The sequence below is a fragment of the Neofelis nebulosa genome, chromosome 5, assembly GCF_028018385.1.
Source record: "Neofelis nebulosa isolate mNeoNeb1 chromosome 5, mNeoNeb1.pri, whole genome shotgun sequence".
Taxonomy (NCBI): domain Eukaryota; kingdom Metazoa; phylum Chordata; class Mammalia; order Carnivora; family Felidae; genus Neofelis; species Neofelis nebulosa.
In genome coordinates, this window is record NC_080786.1 from 7,874,037 (window position 1) to 7,897,333 (window position 23,297).

The 23,297-nt window shown below is 47.0% G+C and overlaps 1 protein-coding gene across 5 annotated transcripts in view; it reads left to right on the forward strand.

The window, feature by feature from the left end:
• Positions 1 to 23,297, forward strand: part of MYRIP (myosin VIIA and Rab interacting protein) — a 370,434-nt gene that overhangs the window by 203,360 nt on the left and 143,777 nt on the right. The window lies entirely within an intron of this gene.

Consider the following 23,297-nt stretch of genomic DNA (forward strand, 5'->3'; position numbering starts at 1 on the left):
AATTGGATTGATGATCGTATAATAATTGTTCCTTGCTCATAATTTAAATACTCTCTTATTTCTTTATACTTATTAAACATAGTTATTTTTTTGTCTGATAATTCTAATATTTGAGATGTTAAGTGGTCTGACTCTTCTGTTATTTCTCCTGATTCTTGCTCAAGATTATCCAGGTTTAGCAGATATTGCTTTAATTTTGTTTTTGTTTTTGTTTACCAATAAAGGTAGTGAGAATTTAGGCTAAAACTCCAAGAAAGTTTTGTGGGTCTGACTTGAGGTGATAAATTTTTCACAGGAAATTTTAATACACCCATCTTCAAATACAGTTTATTCCTTTTCATCACGAAAATGTTTCTTTGCTGGCCCCTTCTGCCATGGTGGATTTATTTCTAGGTGACTCTTAGACTGGAAGTATAACCTATGGCATCCAAGCTTCATATGAAGGATTTCTCATATTTCTCTACATTGGTGGGAGCCCTAAAATTCGTATCTGATGCCTTGCGCCCAGCGCAGTTGTCAAAAAGAGAAGGATTGCCTGGAGTCAGCTGAAACCCTCTGAGCAAAAGGCACCTCCATATTCGCTTATTTCCTTGAATTCTCATTTTTGCATAGCTTTGAGCTTTGCAGATTTCCTTTTTTTTTTTTTTCGCTGTTTTTAGGAGTTTATAATTTAAGGAACATAGCCCACCATACTCCTGGGAATGGGAGTCAACTTATACCTTTTTAGGTTACACCACCACCAAAGTTTAGTGACACTCGCATGGACAAGTTTCTCAGATCCCTCCTGGCATTTCTGAGCCTTCCAGTAGCTGAAGCCACAGCAGAAACTCATGGCTGAAGTCAGTAGTTTCTGCGACTCTGGCGGGTGTACGTTTAACCAATTCCAACAGCTTTGAGCTCTCTTAAAATTACAGATACCTGTCTCTTGTGTATGTTTTTCATTAATCATTTAGTCAATTTATATTTAATTACCCAAAACTATGAACTTCAAGCTCATTTATCCTCCAGGCCAGAAATCAACAGTTCATCTCTCTAGCATTTAGTGCCCTGTATGCTTTACCTGTGATCATTAGGGTTTGGAAACCCTATCATTCTAATTAGGGCCTAGTGACCAAGTTATTTAAAGTATAAATCTTATTGTCAATTCAGTTACAGAGGCTGAGAAAAACCAAACACGATGAATTTTCACCTGCTTATTACATGGCTCTTTGCAGCAAGGCCACCTACATTTCTTTAGCAGATAAAGATGAGAAATTAGTCCCATAACTCTTTTTATAACAAAACACTTAATAAGATAAAAATCTGATTAAAATCAAAGTATCTGCCCATAAAATAATACTGGATCGTTTTGAGTGAGGACCCCAATTTGAAGAAGGTGAGCGTTAGCTTACATTTAATAGGCAATTAATGTCCATTAGTAGACATTGGAGTTTTCCCAAGATAACACAAAAATCCCTTGGTAACCCATTTAGGAGCTGATAGGGATTTAGTCATTTGTTCAACATGTATCTAATGAGTGGCCATTATGTGCAAGACACTGTGTTCCAGCATTAGGGATTTGGAAGCGAACAGAACCAGACACAGGTTCATGGACCTCATGGCCTAGAAGGAGAATAAGCAAATTACTGTGTGATTCCAGTCAGAGTAAGTACTGAAAGGGAAAGATATAGTGCTGTGAGACAGAAAGATTTAGGCTATGGGGACCAGGGTGGGGGGCGGGGGGGGGGGTGACGTTTCAGTTCTCCTAAAAGGATGGTGGGAACTGGTCAGACAAAGGCAGACTGGGCAGTGAGAAAGGCAGGAGGATAAACACATCCCAGAGAAGGCCAGATGTAGGCAAGACTGCTTCCTTCCTTATTTGTCTTTCTTCTTCATTTTTCCACTCTCCTCATTTCAGTTTCCATCTTCAACAGTAAAACGTGGTAGTGGTGATAAAGGCAAAGGGAAGAGTCTTGAACTACAGAAGAACCCTGCATTTGGAGCTCCCTAAATACTGGACCTCAGTGAGACCTTGGGGGCCAGGGGTAAAAGTACCATCTCCTGCAATGTACTTCACAAGAGCTACCCCAAGCAGGCTTACTTTAGAGATGCAGATTCTAGAACCTCTGGTTAGATTCTGCTCCTTTTATCTCCTCTTTTCCTACTTTTGCTCCTGGTTATGACTCCATCTGGCTCCTTGGAAGTACCCATGCCCTGGCTTTTTGGGTTACCACCTTTATCGTTCTCCTAATTATAGCTTTGCTTCTTCATTAGCTACACACTCAAGTTCAGCTAAGCGTCCAGACCCTCCCTCCTGCCAGCACAAAAATCTGCCTCTCCAAACCTTGCGTATAAAACTCAGACAATCTTAGCAAACCTACTCCTTTTGCAGATAAGGAAACTTAAGTGACTACTCTTCTGTGTTGCCTCTGTCCTCAGCACTTTTTTTTTTCAGAAAGGAAATCAGTCATATTTAATTTGGATATCAAGTTATTTCAGCACCATTGGTACAAAGATGTTTCTCCCCTTGTTCGATTGCTTTGTCCCTTTGTTGAGTATCACATGACCATAGAAGTGTGAGTCTATTTCTGGGTTTGCTATTCTCCACTGATCTATTTGTTTATCCTTTATGACAATACCACATAGTAATAATAGCTTACTATAAATTAAGTTTAGAAAGCAGATAATGTACACTCTCCAAATTTGTTCTTTTTCAAAATTGCTCTGACTGTTTTAGGTACTTTGCATTTTCAGGTAAATTTTAGAATCATCTTGTCACTTCTACAAAAATACTGTCTGGGATTTTGATTGGGATTGTGTTGAATCCACAGACGACCCATCTGGGGAGAATTAACATCTCAGTACCAAGTCTCCTAGTTCATGAACATGGTATAACTTGCCATTTGTTTCGTTCTTCTTTAATTTCTCTCAGCAGCAATTTATAGGTTTTCAGTGTAAAACACTTGAGCATCTTCTGTCAAATTTATTCCTATTATGTTTTTTGATATGATTATAATAAAAATGTTTATGTTCTAATTATGTGCTGCTTGCATGTTAAAGTACAATTCAGGCTGTCTGAGCAGAAGGGTTCAAAGCACAGCCAGGACAGAAACCCCCTAGGAAATAATTGTTTCTAGAATTTTCTTCTACCCTTCTGATCCCCGTAGCCTATGACTGAAAGGTCCTTTTATACCTAACAGAGTCTCTTGTCCTCCTTTCACCTCTACCACAGACTTGGCAGAGAAAGTTAGATTTGACTCTTAGTTTTGCCAGCTGTGTAGCCTTTAGCCTTTTATTTCTCATCTCTGCTCATCATTCTTCTCATCTATAGATAAAGATACTAATACCTAACACTCAGGGTTGTAGTGAGGTTTAAAGGGGATGCTCTGACAAGTGCCAGGAACCCATCACTAGTAATTCCCTTCTGTTATCCTTCTGTGGGCAACCCTAACTGACTTCTGCTCTGCAGAGGGACCGTTACTTTCCAGCTCAGGAAAGTAGAGAGATGCTGTAGTCATTGTGCCCTGTTATTCTTATAGCCAAAGTACCAACGAGCAAAAAAAAAAAAAAAAAAAAAAAAAAAAGTGAGGCCAAAAATTAAGTGTAATTAGGTAGAATCAGAATATCTCTATCACAAAAATGGGAAGAGGAGTTTCTTGCCCTTTTTCCATTCGTTGCAGGAACCTTATTATATCCCTGACCCATGACGGGCTCAATGCTAGGGTTCATGGCCATTAAAAGCCTAAAGCAGCCAATTTTCCCTCCTCAGAGATCCACCTCCAACACTTGTTTGTGGACCCAGAGCTGACAGAGAAGAGGACTTCTCCCTCAGGAGCCCCCACATCTTCCAGGCCTTGGGAAGTATAGGAATGCATCCAAGAATGAGTCTCCAAACACTTGTGAAAGATGGTTTTGGTCTAAACTGAGAGGCAAGAGGAAAAGTTTAAGCAGTGATCACATGTGAAGCATGCCTCAGCTAGTTTGGAAAGGCAGACAACGCTCTGGCACCCAGGTGGTGTTGGGTCACCAAGGCTGGGACCCAGACAGGGCGACGTAGAGCCCCTTCTCAACAGGAGAGTTTTCCCCCATTTGATTGGGTTTTAAGCTTTGATTCTGTATATCAACATGGAAATTTGGACCTGAGTTTTTTTCCATCTTTTTTCCATGCCTCATGCTTTAAAAAATTATCAGCAGTTAATCTACAGATATGTACTAAGCACTTAGTGTGTGTCAGCCATTGGGCTAGCACCTGGCTGCACAGTGTTGACAAAATGCACATAATTCTCGGCTCTCTGGGGCTTATAGCATTGTGGGAGAATGTGACTATGCTGATATGACCACAGAAATGCATGCATATTTTCAAGCAGTGCCAAGGACTGTACAAAAGAAGTTTACAAAGATGTGAGCGCCTATAGTGGGGATACCTGGTATGGGCTGGAGGTAAGGTAGCCTTCCCTAATGTTTAAGCTAAGATCCAAAGGTTGAGTAAGTGTTGACAAGGCCCAGTGGATGGGCAGTGTGGAAGAGAAGTTCCCAGCTAGAGGGAACAGCATATGCAAAGGCCCTGAGATGAGTGGAAACGTGGCCTAAATAAAGAACCTAAAGGCCGGGGTGTTTGGAGCTAGCAAAGGGGAGAAGAGGGGGAAGGTGTGAGGATGGAGGGTGGCAAGGGCCTGGACTGGCCTTGGTGAGAAAGTTGAGACCTTTAGCTCAGTAAATATTTACTGAGCACCTTCTCTGTTCAGGCCTGTTCTAGGCGCTGAGAGTTCTCCAGAACAAAGAGCAGAATGCCTGCCTCATGTGCTTCTGTTCCAGGGGAAGCCTCGTCTGATGGCGACTGCAATGGCCCAGGTTCATGGTGAGGGTGGGGAGGTGCGGGGGTGGGTAGGCGAGGAGTTTGAGACCCAGCTCATGTATCTTTTGATGGAAATTTCCCATGGCCCGCAAGGCTCCCTTGGTACATATTCTCATTTAACATTTCCTACGCCAGTGCACTTCATGGTTTGTAACTATACGTTCAGTTGTCCAACTATTTTCTTATTCTTACTTCGCTTTTCCCTTGAATAAGGCTCTATGGGCCCTGTGGCCTGGCCCTTGCTGGGTCCCCAGCGCCTGGCACAGCGCCCGGTGCTTACAGGTACTTTGTAAATAACTGCTAGCTGGAAGAATGCATTGGCTGTTGGGAAATGAGGAAGGGATCAAGGATGACTGCCTGGTTCCTGGATTACCATCGGTGGGAGGAGGGTGGCCCCACTGGTGGAGTTAGAGAACAGTAGTGAAGTACCATTGGAAGGACAAGATAAAGATGATGGATTTGGTTTTGCGCGTGTTGGGCGTGGGTGCTTTTGCTGTGGTGTCTCAGGTGGGGAGCTAGCCAGAGCTCAGGGGCTCATAAGTGCTTGGATGGTGCCTGGGGCGGGAGGGAGCACACCAACGTTGAATGGTGCAGTGAGGGGAGAACAGGGTGGAGGGTGAGTCTTACGGGTACAAAATCAAAGTTCCCCCAAAGAGTCAGAAGCTACTGCAAAATGCTTTTAAATATTTTGAATTCTCATCGGACAGCAGGAACAAGGGGCCTAAAGAAAGCAAGCTGATTCAGCATCGCCTGGGCTGTGTAAGCTATCCGCCACCAGGGGGATTCCTAGGAATCCTACCTGAGGTGTGAATTGCTCTCAGAATCCCCATAAAAGCGTCTGAGAATATTCTGCTGTCTGTAATTCAAAGGCAGCACTAGATGGGGAGTACAGGTTTCCCCTGCTATCTGAAAGGAGAGCGTGCCTATGAATCATTGCGTAAGCCGAAATGATGCAAAGCAAAGAAGTAATTAGCATTAACTTACATAGAAAATTTTTTGAGCATTCCCAGAACCCAAAAATTACCTCTTAGGCTTTTCTGATACCTTAGGGCACATCTTGCTAAATGGATGCACAACATAATTCAAGATAAAGCACAGATGTTCGCTCAGTCCAAAGCTGTGGCGGCTCCCTGTGAAGATGCTGGGGGAAGTTCCTGGGGAAGGACCTTGGCAGGGCCACTCTCGCTGCTTGGATGCTTGGGGTGCGCTGCCCCTGAAATGGCTTGCTGGAAAGCAAACACCAAATGCTTTTTCACGTCTTGCCTTTTTTCTTGAGAAGGAAAATCCTCTTTAGATTTCTTTCAGTTAGCAAAAATAGGCACCAAAGTAGGACTTTTGTAAAAACAAAGTGGCATAATGTGAAATTTCAAAGAGCAGGAGATCCCTGGGTTTAGGAATTCATTGGTAAGGGAAGAATTGAAGAGGCTTGTCATTTATAGTGGCAGAACTGAGGTTAGAAGATAATTAAGAAAAGAGGATCTAATTTATTCTTTAAAAAAAAGTTGTGCCAAGAACCACAATTGCCCAGTCAGGTAACTTCCAGACACTTGTCCAAATGAAACCACACAAAGACATGTGCATTTTCGAGGGCTGTGTGTCCCTCAGGTGATTTCTTCAAGCTGCGGAGTGAGGTTCTCATGCCAACCTCTAAAATGAGATCCCTGGAGAGATGTGTAGGAATGGCCTTCTAAATTCAGGAAGTGTCACAAATTCCAAATAAGCTGAATAACTTTAGAAAGTCTTTGTCAGCTGTGCCCTTCAGATAGAGTCATAGAGCACTGAAACTTTTTCAGTGCTTCTAATCAATGTAGCATATGTCTCAACTTTGGGAAAAATAATACACCATCCAATAGGTAAGCTATGTCTTGGCCATTGTTTTATCAAATAGAAGGAATTTGCTTCTTGCCTTTTATAAATTTCCTATGTATTAAATTATGTCCTTTATTTGTTTAAAGTGACCTTCAGGGAACCAAAACTTGTATAATCTATATAAATAAAGTGTGTGTGTGTGTGTGTGTGTGTGTGTGTGTGTGTGTGCGCGCGCGCGTGCATGCGCCCGTGTGTGTCCTAGGTTTATTTATTTAGTATTTCTGTCCCCATCCACTTACAGTTCTATCAACCTGCAACAGAAAGAGAGGGAAGCAAGCCTTCATTCAAGCAAAGATTTGAAAGAGAGGTGGAGCCTGGCCGAGGAGGGGTAAAGCAGGATGCAGGGTTGCGAAAGAGCGTGTCTTTTCTAGGAGCAGCAGAACGGGTGTGCCTGAAACAGGGGTTCATTACTGGGGGCCAGTGGGGAAGTCAGTGGATGATGTGGGAAGTTTAGGAACATGTAGAGCAATGCAGAGTGTGAGATGCCACAAAGCGTGGGAGGCGTGAGGGTGTGCTCCCGCGTGCGTGTTTCTTGGAGAGGCAGGACTTGCCCTTGCCTTGCTTCCAAGGGCTCACCAAGAAGGGATTGAAAACTGCTTGGGGATCACTCTAAGAACTTACTCAGAATTCTTCCTACTTAAGGCAATAAGAGTCTGCCTTCCCTGTGCCCCTGTGGCTAAAAAGAAGAGAAATATAATCTCCATAGCAAAAGCAAACACATGGAATAAAACAAAACCGGAACTTCCTGCTACATGGCGGAACCAGGCAAGAGGAGCTTCCATTGCTTTTGTATGATGGTCTGTGTCCAGGAAGGGCATGCACACAAGTGTCCATATTAACTTCATCTATAGTACCCCCAGACTGGAATGACTGTATAATTTGTACTGTATCCGTCTAATGAAATACATCCGTCTAAAATGAACTACAGAGGCATGTAGCAGCATGGATGCACAGACATGATGTTGAGCCAAAGAAGCCAGACACAGATGGGCACATACCACATGATTCCATTTATGTGGACTTCCAGAATGGTCAAACTGATCTATAATGAAAATCAGAATGGTGATGGTCCTTGGGGGTAGGAAGGGCGACTGAATGGGAGGGGACACAAGGGAGCCTCCTGGAGCAATTAAAATGTTCTATATGTTGACTAAGTGGTGGTATTACAGGTATACACATATGTAAACATTCCCTGAGTGTGACACTTAATTTTATTTATTTATTTTTTAAATTTATGTTGATTTATTTTTAAGAGAGAGACAGAGCATGAGCAGGGGAGGGTCAGAGAGCGACGGAGACAGAATCTGAAGCAAGCTCCAGGGTGTCAGCGCAGAGCCCATCGTGGGGCTCGGACTCACAAACCATGAGATCATGACCTGAGCGGAAGTCAGACGATTAACCGACCGAACCACCCAGGCTCCCCTATTTAATTTTTTTTTTAATTTTTCTATGTTTATTTATTTTTGAGAGACAGAGTGTGAGTGGAGGAGGGGCAGAGGGAGAGAGGGAGACACAGAATCGGAAGCAGGCTCCAGGCCCTGAGCTGTCAGCACGGAGCCTGATGCGGGACTCAAACCCACAAACTGTGAGATCATGACCTGAGTCGAAGTCGGATGCTTAACCAACTGAGCCACCCAGGTGCCCCTATTTAATTTTTTTAAGTTTATTTATTTTGAGAGAGAGAGAGAGAGAATGCACACCTGGGTGGGGAGAGGGGCGGAGAGGGAGAGAGAGGATCCCAGGCAGGCTCGACACAGGGCTCAAATCTCGCGACCAACCGAAAGATCATCACCTGAGCTGAAATCAAGAGTTGGACGCTTTACCAACCGAACCACCCAGGTGCCCTACACCTTATTTATTATATGGAAGCCATAGTGCCCCGAAATAAATTTTAAAAAATTAATTGAAACATTTACCCTGGTGCTACCATTTAGCTGTGTAGCTACTGTCCAGTTGCCAAGCATCTCTGAGCATCATTTTCCTCATCTGAAAAATGGGAATCGATAATATTGGGCCCATAAGGTTTGCTGAAAGATTAGAGAAAGGGTGACTTGTGACCCTCACAGTGTCTGTCGCACGGTAGGAGGCGCCTCGTGAGAACTTAAATCCTTGTACGTAATGGTCTGCAGTCCGAAGCCCCAGGCTCAGGCAGCTCCAACTTGGATGGCACAAGTGGCCATGCTGAGCCCCCGCGGGAGTGCCACCGGGTGGCATTTCCCATGACAAGAACATCGCTTCTGATCGCACTCACGACAATATTCCAACTCCCCCTTTCATTGCAGTAGAGGATTTCCTAAGCAGGGGTGGAGAAAATTAGAAACTTCTAAAGAAGGCTTGTGGGTGGTACTTGCGGGAGGTGAAAACCGAATAAACTCACTGGCGACTGTTGAGGAGAAAAAAAAAAGTCATTCTTTGAGAATAACGCTAAAATGTGATCCTGAAAAATAACCACACAACTTGGAAAACCAAATACGTTCAGATCCAAGCCAAGATGCATCATAATTAAACTTTTAAAAGCTAAAGAGAAAGGAAAAAATTCTCAAAAGCATCCCTATAGACTAACGCATTTCTTATAGGGGAAGATCTACTCGGGCGACGGCAGATTTCTCCTCGGAAGCCATGGCCGCCAGGAGGAAATGGCACAACATTTTTCAAGTGCTGAGAGGCAAGCCCTGTCAACCGTACATTCTAGGTGTGAGGAAACTCTTCTCCAGGAATGAAAGAGCAATCAAGAGAGTCTCAGATAAAGGAAAATTAGAAAAGAATTTGTAGTTGGCAGACACGTCCTTAAAGACTGGCTGTAGGAAGCTTTTCAAACAGGAGATAAATGATCAGAGAAGGAATCCTGGAGCATTAGGAAAACAGAAGCAGCCATGGATAAAGCAGAACTATGGGTACACCCAATGGACTATCTTTATAAATCACATGCTTGGGGGGTGGGGGGGAGGGCGTTGCCTGGCAGGCTCAGGCAGTAGAGCGTATGACTCTTGATCTCAGGGTCATGAGTTCAAGCCCCATGTTGGGCATGGAGCCTACTTACAAAAAAAAAATCAATTGATCAATCGTATATGAGGACAAGAACAAAAATGATAATACCATCTGATATTCAAGACAATGATATTTAAAAGTGGGAGAGGAGGGGCGCCTAGATGGCTCAGTCGATTAGGCATCAACTTTGGCTCAGGTCATGTTCTCAAGGTTCATGAGTTTGAACCCCGTGTTGGGCTCTGTGCTGACAGCTCAGAGCCTGGAGCCTCCTTCGAATTCTGTCTCCCTCTCTCTCTGCCCCTCCCCCAATCGCGCTCTGTCTGTCTCTCAAAAAAAAAAAAAAAAATTAAAAGTGGGAAAGGCAAGGGGGCCTAAATGTAATTAAGGTTTCCACACCTCTCTTGAAGTGGGAACATGTTCATACCAGTACACTGTGATCGGGAACATATGTTGTGTTGCCCAGAGTAATTGCTACAAAAGTTATACAAAGAGATATACTCGAAAACCCCATGAATAATTCAAGATAGAACCCTAAAAGTAGCACACAAGAAGGCAGGAAAGGAAAAAACAAAGGAACGAGACCCAAAAGAAACAATTTCAGAAGGAATTGCCAAAGTGTGGGCAAAATCAGGGGAAATTCTCCTACTGGGTGTTTGGAAAGTTCTGCATCTTCCCAGGTGAGCCCCAGTATAGACCCCAGGACAATGACTTACTGTGTGAAAGGTCCACTCACACTAGGGTGTCCCACAAGGACACGGGAGGAATGGAAGTGGTCCCCTAAGTGACCTGAGCTACTCTTGCCTTAGCCGCCGCCTTAAAACAAAGTCAAGAACTTCCTTCTTACTGTGTGGACTCTTCCTTCCAAAGGATGAGAAAACTTTGTGGCGCTATGGATGCCCACAGAATAAGGCCACAGCTCAGCCCACTACAGGGTCCTGCTCACAGGGGCTGGGATGGGAGGCTGGGCCCACCAAGAGGGTCACCAAGGTGGGGCCTGCTGTTCTCGGGGCCAGGTGCCAGGACATGGTGGTGTGAATTGGCTTCCCCGGCCATTCAGAGGCCTATCCCCTGCCTTCCACTCAGGACCCCTGGTGTTGTGGAATGCTGGCCCTGCCATGAGATACACTGGCCTAAACCCTGGCTCGGCCCCTACTAGCTCTCTGTCCCCCAGTCCGCCATCCATCAGGCAGAACTGATGCTGGTCTGGGGAAGTGCTGGGAGTAATAACCAAGAGACCCCAGTTCCTACTGCAGTGGACCTTCAGTGAATGCGTACGTGGCCAGGATCAGAGAGGCCATCTGAATGGCTATGGCTCCTGGGAGCCTCAACCCAGAAGGAAGAACGGAGCCGCAAATGAATTTCAGGGTGGGCACCGAGGCCGGTTGACATTCAGAGCTCTAGGATGGGGACGGGGAAGCCATCCCCACGCCCTGAGCCCGGGATGAAAACTGAGGACGGCCAGGGAATTCATAAAGTGCCACAAGGCATTATCAGTGAACCCCCCCTCGTGCCATTGCTACACAGAAGACGATAAAACCACGGCCACTGGTATCGGACATATGCAGAGGCATGGTTGTCCCTCCAGAGGGAGGCCCCAAGAAAGAAGCAGGGCAGGTGACCCAGTGTGGCCATGACAGTGAGGCGATAGGGCTGAGACAGCTTGGGTTCTGGTGCTGGCCCTGCCTGCCCTCGGGCAAGGCTCCAAAGCTTAGTGTCCTCCTTGGTCAGATGAATGTAACAATAGTCCTGGCCTGACAGCACCGTGGATGAGGTTCAACGACAAGTGCACGCCAGAGCTCAGCCTAGCAGCTGGCCCATAGTGAGCACCAACAGATGTTAGCTATTATTGCTGTCGGTATTGTTGCCATGAGTGGGTGGTAAGCCAGGCAAGTAGGTCGAGGGAACCGAGAGTACGCACTGAACGTTCACTTCAAGGAGGGGGAGTATTAAATTATGGAGATAGGTCAAATGTCCATCCACTGATGAATGGATAAAGAAGATGTGGCACACACACACACACACACACACACACACACACACACAATGGAATATTACTCAGCCATAAAAAAGAATGAAATCTTGTCATTTGCAATGGCGTGGTTGGAGCTAGAGAGTATTATGCAAAGTGAAATAAGTCAGTCAGAGAAGGACAATTACCATGTGACTTCACTCATATGTAGAATTTAAGAAACAGAACAAAGGATCATAGGGGGAAAAAAGAGGAAAACCAAGAAACAGTCTCTTAACAAACTGTTAACAAACTGATGGTTCCCAGAGGGGAGGGGGTGGGAAGATGGGGGAAATAGATGATGGGGATTAAGGAGCACACTTGTGATGAGCACTGGGTGTTGTATGGAATTGTTGAATCACTACGTTGTGCACCTGAAACTAACATTACTCTGTATGTTAACTAAGCAGAATTTAAATAAAAATTTTTTAAAAAAGAAGGGAGGGTACTCTGAGGCACAAGGGTTTGGTCGTGAACAGGCAGGTGGGGAAGGAAGGGGGACCAAGGACAGATGTTGGAACTAATCAGTGTTTACTAGTTTCCAGCCTTAGAATTTTTTACTCCAGTGGTTCAGGTGGCCATAGCTGTTGGTAAACGGTGTGTTCATTCAGTCAGAACTGGCCTAGAACCTGGAGCATGACTGGGACACAGGCTGAAGCCCACCAGTCAACCCAGCTGATAGCTGTAGGGCGGGGGTGGTGCTCAGATACCTGAAAATCAGAAATTGTTACCCTCCTATAGCCTGAATGTTCACCAGTTTCCTTTCTCCTCTTTCTTTCTCTTTCTTTCTTTCTTTCCTTTTTTTTTCTTTTTCTTTCTTTTTCTTTTTCTTTTCTCTTTCTTTCTTTCTTTCTTTCTTTCTTTCTTTCTTTCTTTCTTTCTTTCTTTCTTTCATTTTTATTTCTTTTTCTTTCTCTAATTCACTCATTCATTCATTCATTCACATCTAGGCACCATGCAAAAGCTGGAGACACAGCCCCGAATAGGATGAGGTTCCTGCCCACCAGGAACTGAGTCCAGTATGGAGAGTAGGGGAGATAGAAGGGCCCCATCTGTGACCCCACAGCATTCAAGACCATGCTGGGAGAGCACCCAGAGGCAGTGCACAGGTCCTGAGGTGTGAGCCAGGAAATCCGGAGAGCAGAGTGGAGAGTGTTGCCATGGCCGGAGCCTGTTTGGCAGGAGCAGGGAGAGGCTGGGCTGGGGCTGGGAGGGAGTGCAGGGCCCCACCCCAGGGCCTTCTCAGACCTAATAAGAAGTTTATGATTATCTTGAGAACAAAAGACAGACTTCAGGTGCAGAGGCAGACACGCGCAGATTCCTGTTTGAGGAGGATGCCTCTGGATGTGTCCAGAGAGGGACGCATCTGGAGGCAGGAACACAGGCCACGGCAGTCACCGATGGCTGGGATGGGAGCCTGGACTCAGCGGTGGCCGTGGGTATGGTAAGGCACAGATAGCTTTGAGAGAGATCTAGGCATGTGGACGGTGGGAGCAAAGAGTAGGGGTCAAAAGTAATTCTGGGGTTTCAGCTCGGCCCCTGGATGGATGCTGGTGTCATTTGCAGGGAGACGATGCAGGAGGAAGAGAGGCTCGCATGGAGGGTGATACGTGAGTGTGGGGCTGTCGTCCCCCCAGTGTAGATGCCCGATACAGGGACCTAGGGAGAGGGATGACCATCAGCACCCTAGTGCCTGGATCCAAAACTGGACCCTGGGTCATTAAGAAGAATACAGCCACGTCTGATTTGGCACTTAAATTTCAAAGTAATGTGCTTGCGTTATGTTATTTTCACATCTCAGCCATCCATGGGGTATGTGGAGCCAATATTCTGGTTTTGTGACTGAAGAAATTGATGCTTGTAGAAATGGTGAAAACATGGTCTCTTTTCATTGGTAGCCTTCAAAAATCATCTTTGGCATTAGTGGCTTTCCACGCAGGTTTAAAAAAATAATTAGTATTGGGGCACCTGGGTGGCTAAGTCGGTTAAGCATCCAACTTTGGTTCAGGCCGTGATCTCACAGTTCGTGGGTTCAAGCCCCACATCGGGCTCTGTGCTGATAGCTCGGAGCCTGGAGCCTGCTTCGGATTCTGTGTCTCCCTCTCTCTCTGCCCCTCCCCCCACTCACGCTCTGTCTCTCTCAAAAATAAAATAAACATTTAAAAAATTATTATTGAAGTATAGTTGACCTACATTATATTCGCGTCAGGTATACAACATCGTGATTCAGCAATTCTAAACATTATGTAGTGCTCACCACGGTAACCGTAGCCACTATCTGTCATCGTACAGCGTTATTACAATATTATTGACTATGTTCTCTGTGCTCTATTTCTCTGTGACTCCATGCAGGTTTTTAAGACTCTGAGATGCTCTCCTGGCATCTTAGATCGGGATGCATTCACGCTGCAGGAAACTTGGGTCGTAGATTTAGTTAGAGCATGCCAAGATGCAGGCAGTGATCTTTAGACTTGTCTGTGGCTCAAAAACATCAACTCAAACAAGAGCCACTAACAAACAAACAAAGCTGAAAGCAGAATTTTTTTCTGAGGTTTTGGAGGTTTCATAGAGCTGGAGGTTTTGAGGTTTCTTAGAGCTTTTGTACGTTAGTTCTGACGGAGATGTCTCTCTCTGTGAGACATTTCTGGGCTTATTGTCTTGCGATGGCCTTGGCAATGGATTGTTTGTGCAGAATTGCATTTGCTTCCCTCAAACCGCTTTCTACAGATTTCTCTTTTCTTCTCTCAAATTCTACACGGGATCTTCACACCAAGGTATCTGTAAATGTATAAGAGCCTGTGAATCTATTTCTGTGGGACAAGGCCAAGGAAATAGATGTCTATACTGTGCGCACCTCTGATCGTAATATAAAAGTGCTTCTCTCCATGCTTTCGTTTTTGACCTTGGGAAAATCGTTCTCAGGAGCTTAATAATAAGTTCCTAGTGGGTGTTGTGAGACCTGAAAAACACTCCATGAATAATTGCTGCATTCACAGTTGCATCCAGAAAAATCAACACATTTGGTTTTGTTTCTACTTGGACTTTTTTTTTTCTTGCTTGGTGAGCTTTAATACCTTGTACAAAATCCCTGACCTTTCTGGGTGCCCCCCCCCCCCACCGTGACACATTCCTCAAGAGCACCCAGGGGGCGGCCCTGGGAGCCGGACTGGGGCTCGGCACTGACGTCTGCTGATGTCGTGGAGGGCGGTGATTGTGTACAGGTGGCATCGTGCACGTGGACGTGGGGAGCAGTGTAACTCCCCAAGACAGCTGCAAAGGGGGGGGAGGGGCAGCAGAGGGGTTTACCTTTGCTAGGAGCCTAAAGCCCCCAGAGAGAGCCCTCTCTCCTTGGTGACCAGCCCAACTTTCTGCTGAAGGAAGGTTTCGTCTCCAAAAGCAAGTCAACTGTGTTATGGGCTGTGGTCTCACTTCGGGGAAGGACAACCGAACTCAGCTGACCGACTTCATTCATTTTTAACTCATTATCTGTCAAACCTGCTGGAATATGCACTTCTCTGCCCAGAGCCGTTTCAGAATAAAAGGCCCAAAGGGGACGTCTCATGTGGCCCGAATATCTGTTCTTTCTTTCCCCAGCGGTAGTGTCCCACTTCTCCTCGGCGTGTGTCCTGTGTGGGTGTCTGCCAGGGACACACAGTGTTGAGCTGTGTTCTAGACTGCTGGGGCCGTGACGCCTTCAGGAGTGCCGCGTCCGAGCTCTGTCCTCGGGCACTCGCACGGAGCTGAGGTGGGCGTTCAGGAAGGAGCCAAGAAGATTCCTTTTCTTCCTTTTAAGCGTGGGTTCTCAGGTGTAAAGTACAGGAAGTCAGGGACAGGAGCCTGTGATTAATCCCCTCCTCCCCTCCCCTGTGCCTGTCACTACACCTGCCCAGCACACTGTGGGTTCTCAGTAGGGGGTTGGGAATCCCATCCACTTACTCCAGCCAAGCCTTTGTGGATCCCCAGGGACAGAAAACCCAACTCAAGCTGGCTTAAAGAAAAGGGAATGTATTAGCTTGTGTCATCAAAGAAGTTCAAGGGCACTGGCCTGGCTTCCGGCACTGCTGGATTTAGGGTTCAAACTCCCTTCGGGACTCACAGTGTCTCACAATGTCAAGGTGACAGCCCAGCTCTACACTCCCTTCTCTCAGACACACGCCCCGGTGCTCTCAGGGCTGGACGAGTCCCAGGCGTGGCTCACATTGGCCTGCCTCAGGGTCACCTGCCCCTCCCCGATGCAGTCGCCCTAGTTCAGAGGGGCCAGACCCACCATCACTGCTGAGAGTGAGAGCTGGGAGTGGGGAGAGGCCGGTCCCCGAGTATTTGGAGTACTGTTTCACTAGGAAGAGGAGGGATGGATACCAGGCCCTGAAAACGAGATTTCCCGACCTGACCTCACACCTCCTCCAAACTTGACTAGTGCGGCCCTGTTTCTGTCCGTCGCAAGGCTAGGGCCTGACTTCCGGTTCCTCCCGTCCCTTCCGGGAAGGCTCTGTCAGGCCCCTGTCTGTGAACAGCTCCTGGCGTCCCCCTCGTGGGGCGGAGAGGGTGGGTCAGCTTCTAGCTGCTGCTCCGAGAAACCCCCAGGGTGGGACCGGCAGCCTCCCCAGGGAGGACCAATCCATCCGGCTTAGAACCTGGCCGACTTCCGCAGACCCAGACCGGAAATGGGGCCCTGGCCAGAGAGCAGGACCCTGGAGGGGCCTCCCCGTCCCCTGCCTGCAGACGTGGAGAAGGCAGCCTCGCTGGAGAGCCAGGCAGAGGAGAGAATTCCCCAAACCCCCTGCCTGTGCTTCCTCAAGGAGCTCGGAAGTTCTCTGAGAAATGTGTAGGCAGGGGCGGTGTGTGTTACTCCAGTCACTGGTTATAGCTGCCATGCACCACGCGTTGGTGCTCACAGACACAGACATGCACTCACGCGCATGCACACACACACACACACACACACACAGACGTACTCGCACGTACACACCACATACAAACACATAGACATGGACTCACAGTATACACACACTCACAAACACGTAGGCATCTGCTCACAGGTACACACACCCCCCAGGTGCCCTCTCTGCCTCTGCTCTGTCTTGCTCTCTCTCTCTCTCCCCATTCCCTTTTCCCCTCACATACTCAGAATGCTGTCACCCAATGTCTTCCTCGAATACTCCACACCCTCTCCTCCGTCTTCTCCCTCCTCCCCTCCTCCACCTCTCCCTCCTCCCTCTCCCACTTGCCCTTCCCCATCCTTTCCTTCTCACAGGCCCCTAACATGGATAGTGCCTGTCTCTCTGCTTCTCTCCCACGCACACACCCCCTTTCGCTCGTATGCGCCCAAGGCGTACAACGTAACAGCTCCCCACTCTTCCCCTTTCCCTAGACCCCAACACACACACTCCAACCCTGAGCCCTCGGATCATGAGCACTGATCCTTCAAAGGTTGGCCTCCGTGGGTTTTCTCAGGTTTTCCTTCTCTGGATACACCCCAAATGGCAGCCAATAAACCCTAAGCTTATGTTCCAGCTTCAGAAACTGGACCCGTGCTCACACGGAGTACCTCAGATAAGAAAACCGTGGTCAGAGAAGGGAAGTGACCCGAGCGTGGTCACAGAGTGACAGAGATGGGCATGGGGCCCATCTCTCCGGCCCCCAGGCTGCTATTCCCTACATGTCCCTTCTGATTTCAGGTACACCCCCCTGTCCTACATGCTCACTGCATAGTAAGGGAGACACTGTGGAGTGGAGGCCAAATCTAGTATACTACCAAGGTGGCATGATATATCAATGCAGAAATCTCTGTATGCAAACTATTTCAAGGCCTTAAGTCCAGCTCCCTTCTGACAAAACCCCCATCTAAATAACCAAACAGGGGCACCTGGGTGGCTCAGTCGGTTAAGCGTCCGACTTGAGCTCAGGTCACGATCTCACAGTTCATGCGTTCAAGCCCCCTGTCAGGCTCTGTGCTGACATTTCAGAGCCTGGAGCCTGCATCGGATTCTGTGTCTCCCTCTCTCTGTGTCCCTTCCCTGCTCTCTCTCTGTCTCTGTCTCTGTCTCTCTCTCTCTCTCTCAAAAGTAAGCATTTTTTAAAAAGTTAGAGACGGAGGGAGCCAAATCATAAATGACTCTTAAAAACTGAGAATAAACTGAGGTTTGAGGGGGGGTGGGAGGGAGGGGAAAGCGGGTGATGGGCACTGAGGAGGGCGCCTGTGGGGATGAGCACTGGGTGTTGTATGGAAACCAATTTGACAATAAATTTCATTTAAAAAGTGAACACTTGAAAAGATTTCTTAAACACTCTCCTTAAAATAAATTACCAAAGAAATCAAAGATCACTTTTTTAAAAATATTTTTTCATGTCTATTTTTGAGAGAGAGAGACAGAGCATGAGCGGGAGAGGGGCACAGAAAGGGAGACACAGAATCGGAAGCAGGCTCCAGGCTCTGAGCTGTCAACACAGAGCCCGACGGGGGGCTCAAACTCATGCTTCAACCTCTTGCTCTTGACCTGAGCCAAAGAGGGACACTTAACCTACCGAGCCACCCAGGTGCCCCAAAGATCACTTTTAACAGGCCTGCTCTAGCTCCGGCCACAGGGGTGGCCATCCCCGGCCAGTTCTGAATGATCCATGCCACGGATGGCATAGAGCAGCGCAAGACCAGCTCCAGGTGGGTCCCTCCCAGAGCAGTGGGGCAGGGGCATAAACAAGGATGAAGCGACGCCTTTGAAATGACGAAAGCTTTTTTTGCCAGGCAAAATGACAACTGTAAGAAAACTCTGGGCGCTCCTGAGATCGAGCATCTGTGCCACCTGGCAGAGCCCTGGTTTACTGTTTGGGTGGAGCAAAACGCTCCCCCCGTCTTCCTCTCTCCTTGCTTTCTACGTCAACGTGCCTTGGTACCAGAGGCCCTGCCAGGCCCAGCAGTCAGGGAAAAAAGGCCCATCTGTTGCCATGAAGGCTTTCAGCTTCTTCAGAGGCTGGGCCTTGAATCGCTGCCTTCGCAAATAGATCCCATAACCAACAACAACCAGCTTGTGTAGCTGGGAGATTACCTGTTGGTATCATAGCCAACACTGAGAGCTTGTTCTGTACTGTTCTGGCACTCAGTCACCCTGACGACGACTCCATAAAGCAAGTATACTACGTCCGTTTTAGCAACGTGGAGACTGAGGAGAGAGGTCAAGAACTTGCTCACGGTCTCACCTCCAGGAAGTGGAGGAGCCAGGTTCACGGCCGGGCAGACTGGCTCCATGGCGGCCATTCTTACCCTCGACGCTGTGATGCTCTCAAAAACTCAAAAATGTAGATTTTCTCAAGAATGGGATCGCAGGTCCTTGGTTGAATCCTGGCCGGCGGTTTCAATTTTGGTGGGTCCCCTCTAAAACAGTGTATTCAATTTTTCAAGGCTTCTCTTGAGAGATGTTTTTGGCCACATACAGATGGAGTAGATCTTTCTGTGCAAAGCCCTGAAGTCCACCATGATGGTTAATGCTAAAATAAAATCCCTCCCCGCCCCCCCCCCCCCCCAACACCACCTACACACACAAGATCTTTGGCCAGGCTCCCACTCTGGAGGTGGGGACTGGTAATGTGCACCCTTTCCATCCCGGAAGGAAGTGTCTGTCCCACAGTGTGGTGCTCGGAACTCAGAGCCCCCTGAGTTTCTCTGTAGGCAGAAATCCACAAGGTCTGGCGGTTGCCACGGAACCCAGTTGGTGGTCCCTTCTGCTCAAACAGCGTGGACACTGGAAAGGGATTTGTGACCTTCTCTTGACAACATGGAAGACAGAGGTGGTGCAGAACTTGCAGAAGAGGAGCTCAGTGACTGAACGAGAAAGGAAGTGCTACTGGGGGAATTAGCTAGAAGATGGTTAGCGCATCCTGGTATCCCTCTTCCGCTCTTATCTTGTGGAGCAACCGTGGAAACCGATCCTTTGTAAGTCAGAGTTACCAGCACCTTCAGATGATTTGCATTTGGTCCCCTCGGAGACTTTCAACTTCTTTTCAAGTCAGACAATAACAGCAGCCTTTTCTTGAGATTTACACGCGAACAGAAGTACATTAAGTTCACGTGTGATTTGCAGAATTTAAATTTGTTTCCATTTGTGTAAGAAATAGCCCGTTGATTTATGCATGAAAATGAGCGGGTGAGGCATGTGCCTTTGCAAAGTTTGTGTTTATGTCCTGGCGTGTGTGAAGAGGACCCATTTCTAATGCAATACAGTCCGTAAAAGTGTCAGCAGGATTGGGCACCTGCGCATTTGTCCAGAGGAGAGGGACCCATCGGCAGAGGGTTGGCAGTGGGCAAAAAAGAACCAGTTCCTTCCTTTCCGCCTTACCACCCCGGGTTTATCTATAGGTCCTTTTCCAAGTAAGCGCTGCGTACAGAGGTGGGTGGACTCTGGTTGACAGAGTGACCTAGGTTCTCATGAATATTCTGAATCATGCACCCATACTCACAGACTGGAGCTGTGGGATCACTTGCACAATATTCTGCCTACCACTCCACAGTAAAAGGGTGTGCACGCTCTTCAAAATCTTGCCTAGGTGCTTTAGAGAGAAGCTTTTCCCAGTTCTTTCCTATCAGATGTTCTGCTCCCGGGAGGGAAGGGGAGGAGTGCCCGAGGGAGCATGCACGCAGGAATTGTGGGTCAAGATGTCACATTGTATTTAGCACCAGAATGAGATCTTATCTGATAAAATCTATGCGGTTTTGGACAGAGAGCAGACTGGCCCAGCCGAGACCTGCTACTTGGAATTGCACTGGGCCACTTGGCAGCTTTTTTTTTTTTTTTAAGAACCTTTTAGTTTCTGGCGACCACTTGGATTTGTCCCGCCTACCTAGAAGGGAGGATTCGAGGCAGAGTGGGAGGGACATTGCAGGAACACCTTTGCAGTACGTGCTGGGGTTACCAGTAAACGTTCTGCGATAGCACCTTCATAGTTGGTATGATCAGAGGAAAACACTTTTCTGTGTTTGTGAGTAATAGTACTTACGCCCAAGCACTGAAACATGCAAGGTATAGTAACTGGGTGTACTACAAGCGTGATCTCTTTTGATCCTTTCAGCAGGGTGGGGGGCAGGGATGAGGGGACACTGTACAAACGAGGGGACATTTCCTCCATGAAGTTTTCTTAGGCGGGCGGCTGTAAAGGAAATGCAGCCCCTCTCCCTCCCTTTCCCACGCACACGGATGGGTTTTTCTCAGCCCGGTTGTCTGGGATTTCACAGCTCCCCGTCACCTCTCTTCTGGAGCGGGTAATAGAAACAGGCGATGTCACTGTGCTGCACCTTTCCTGGATTTGCCGTCTGCCCCAAGTTCTGTGTCTTCCTAAGAAGGATTCTTGGCTCATGTTCTGGCTCGGAGCTTCTGTGGGCATAAGGACACAGAGTGAAGATGTGAGGACTCCATTCCCTGTGTCCTGGCATTTAACTCTCTCTCAAGACACTTGAACTAGGTCTGGGTAGAAGAACTTGGCAGGAAAAAAAACAAAAAACAAAAAACCACTGTTTCCGGCCATTTGAATAATTAAGTGATGTTGACTTGTCCTTTATTTCACAGCTTACTGTTATTGATTATTTACTACAATCCTTCATTTTAGGCTGCCTGGTTGTCGTGATTGATGTTTTCCAAGAGAACTGGGTCTTTTTTTTTTTTTATGTTTATTTATTTCTGAAAGAGTGAGAGAGAGAGAGACAGAGCATGAGCGGGGGAAGGGGCAGAGAGAGAGGGAGACACAGAATCTGAAGCAGACTCCAGGCTCTGAGCTGTCAGCACAGAGCCCGATGCGGGGCTCGAACCCAGGAACTGTGAGATCATGACCTGAGCCAAAGTCAGACACTTAACTGACTGAGTTACCCAGGTGCCCCCTCCAAATTTTAAACAGCTTGCTTACATTGCTTTGGTTTTTTTAATCTCTTCACTTTCTATTGTAAAAAGGCTTTATTCCCTTATTGCTCCAAGTTCCCAGCACATACACCTGCCCCTTTCCTCTCTTCTTTCAGTTATTTATGACATAGTCTCTGTTACATCAGTTTCAGTGTTTTACTATTGTGACTATAAAAAACAGCCTTTCGGTGTTTCTACTGAGTGGTCCAAAGTCATTCTGATGTTTGATCCTTTTTATGTGGCTCGCCCCTCCCTCACCCCCAAAAAGTTGATAGGATCTTCTCTGGTCTCAGTGATTTCACAGTGATGTGTTTTCACTTGGGTCTTTTTTTCGTCTATCTTACTGGACTCCTAGAGACCATTCCACTTTAGAAGCTCAGCTCGTTCAGGCTTGGGAAATTTTCTTGAATTATTTCTTGGATCATTTTGGTTCTTAATATCTTCTTTTTTTCCTTCTGGAGCACAGATATGGGATCGCACAGATTAATTTTCCAGTTTTCTTTTTCTCCTGAATTCTGTCTGTCCTTTTGTTCTTTCTGGAAGGTATATCCTCAACTTCATCTTCCATTCTATCTACTAAGGTTTAAATTTCCAGAATAATTGTGTTTAATTTCTGTTATTTTTGTTTTTCTGTTCCTTTTGGAGTATAATGTTGTTCCTTCATATCTGCAGTGTATTCCATTATTGATGTTCTGAAGCTTTCTTCTCCTTTGAATTTCTTTATTCTGTTTGTTTTTGGTGTATCTCTTTAATGACAGACACTTTGATCAAGCAGGAGATGACCCAGGACTGTGAAGTTCATCTGAAGAGCAGTGGGGCTGAGTGGGGCTTGTTGGCTGGTGGACTTTCTCCTAGAATGATCTGACTGGACCGTTTTAGTGGAGGAACTGTCGGGAGGTTTTTTCCTTTGGAGATGGTCCGTTTCTTCAGAGAGGAATGTTCCAGTCTCTTACTGGGGATGTAAGTCTGAGAGTTAGTTAAGGGAGCCCAGGGCAGAGAGGGGCCAAGGCTAGATCCAACATTCAGCATGGGGGGCTTTGACTTGATTCTCCTGTTTTCTGTGGGTGTCCCTGCCCTTGATGTGCTTGGAGCCCTGGTCTCAGATACCTGTATGAGCCTTTCTAGCACTAAACCTCGAGTCTTCTGCTGAAACAGATGAGGGCAGTTACCTGGACGAAACAGAGCGTAAAAGGGTACCTGAGGGCCTAACCCCTTTCTATACCTGTATTCCCACTTCCAAAGGTAACTGATGCTTGTGATTCCTGAGCCTTGCTGGGGTTCTGATGTCTCACTCAGGCTTCCCTACTGCAGCATCAGGGTCCACTGAGTCATTTACTTATGCTTCATCTGCTTTCCAGGTTCCCAGATGTCATTACTGTGGCGTCTGCACGTTATTTGTATTTTCCTAGGGTTTGGGAAAGAGCAGGGGTAAAGTCATGGGTTTAATTGACCTTGTTCAGCTAGAAGCCTGATCTTTGACTCCTGCTCCCATTGATGGAATTGAGGCTACATGAGGACCCATCTGGGACCACGAAACACCAGTCTCAGGCCGTGGCAGTGGCACAAAGTGTTATTCCTCTCTGGCAGCCAGAGGGTGGCCCCTGAATCTCATAGTTGGGCACGACCACCCTAGAGGAGGGCAGTGCTAGGGGAGGAATGACCCACATTAAGAAATTCAGTGTGGGGCCGCTGGGTGGTTCAGTTGGTTGAGCATCTG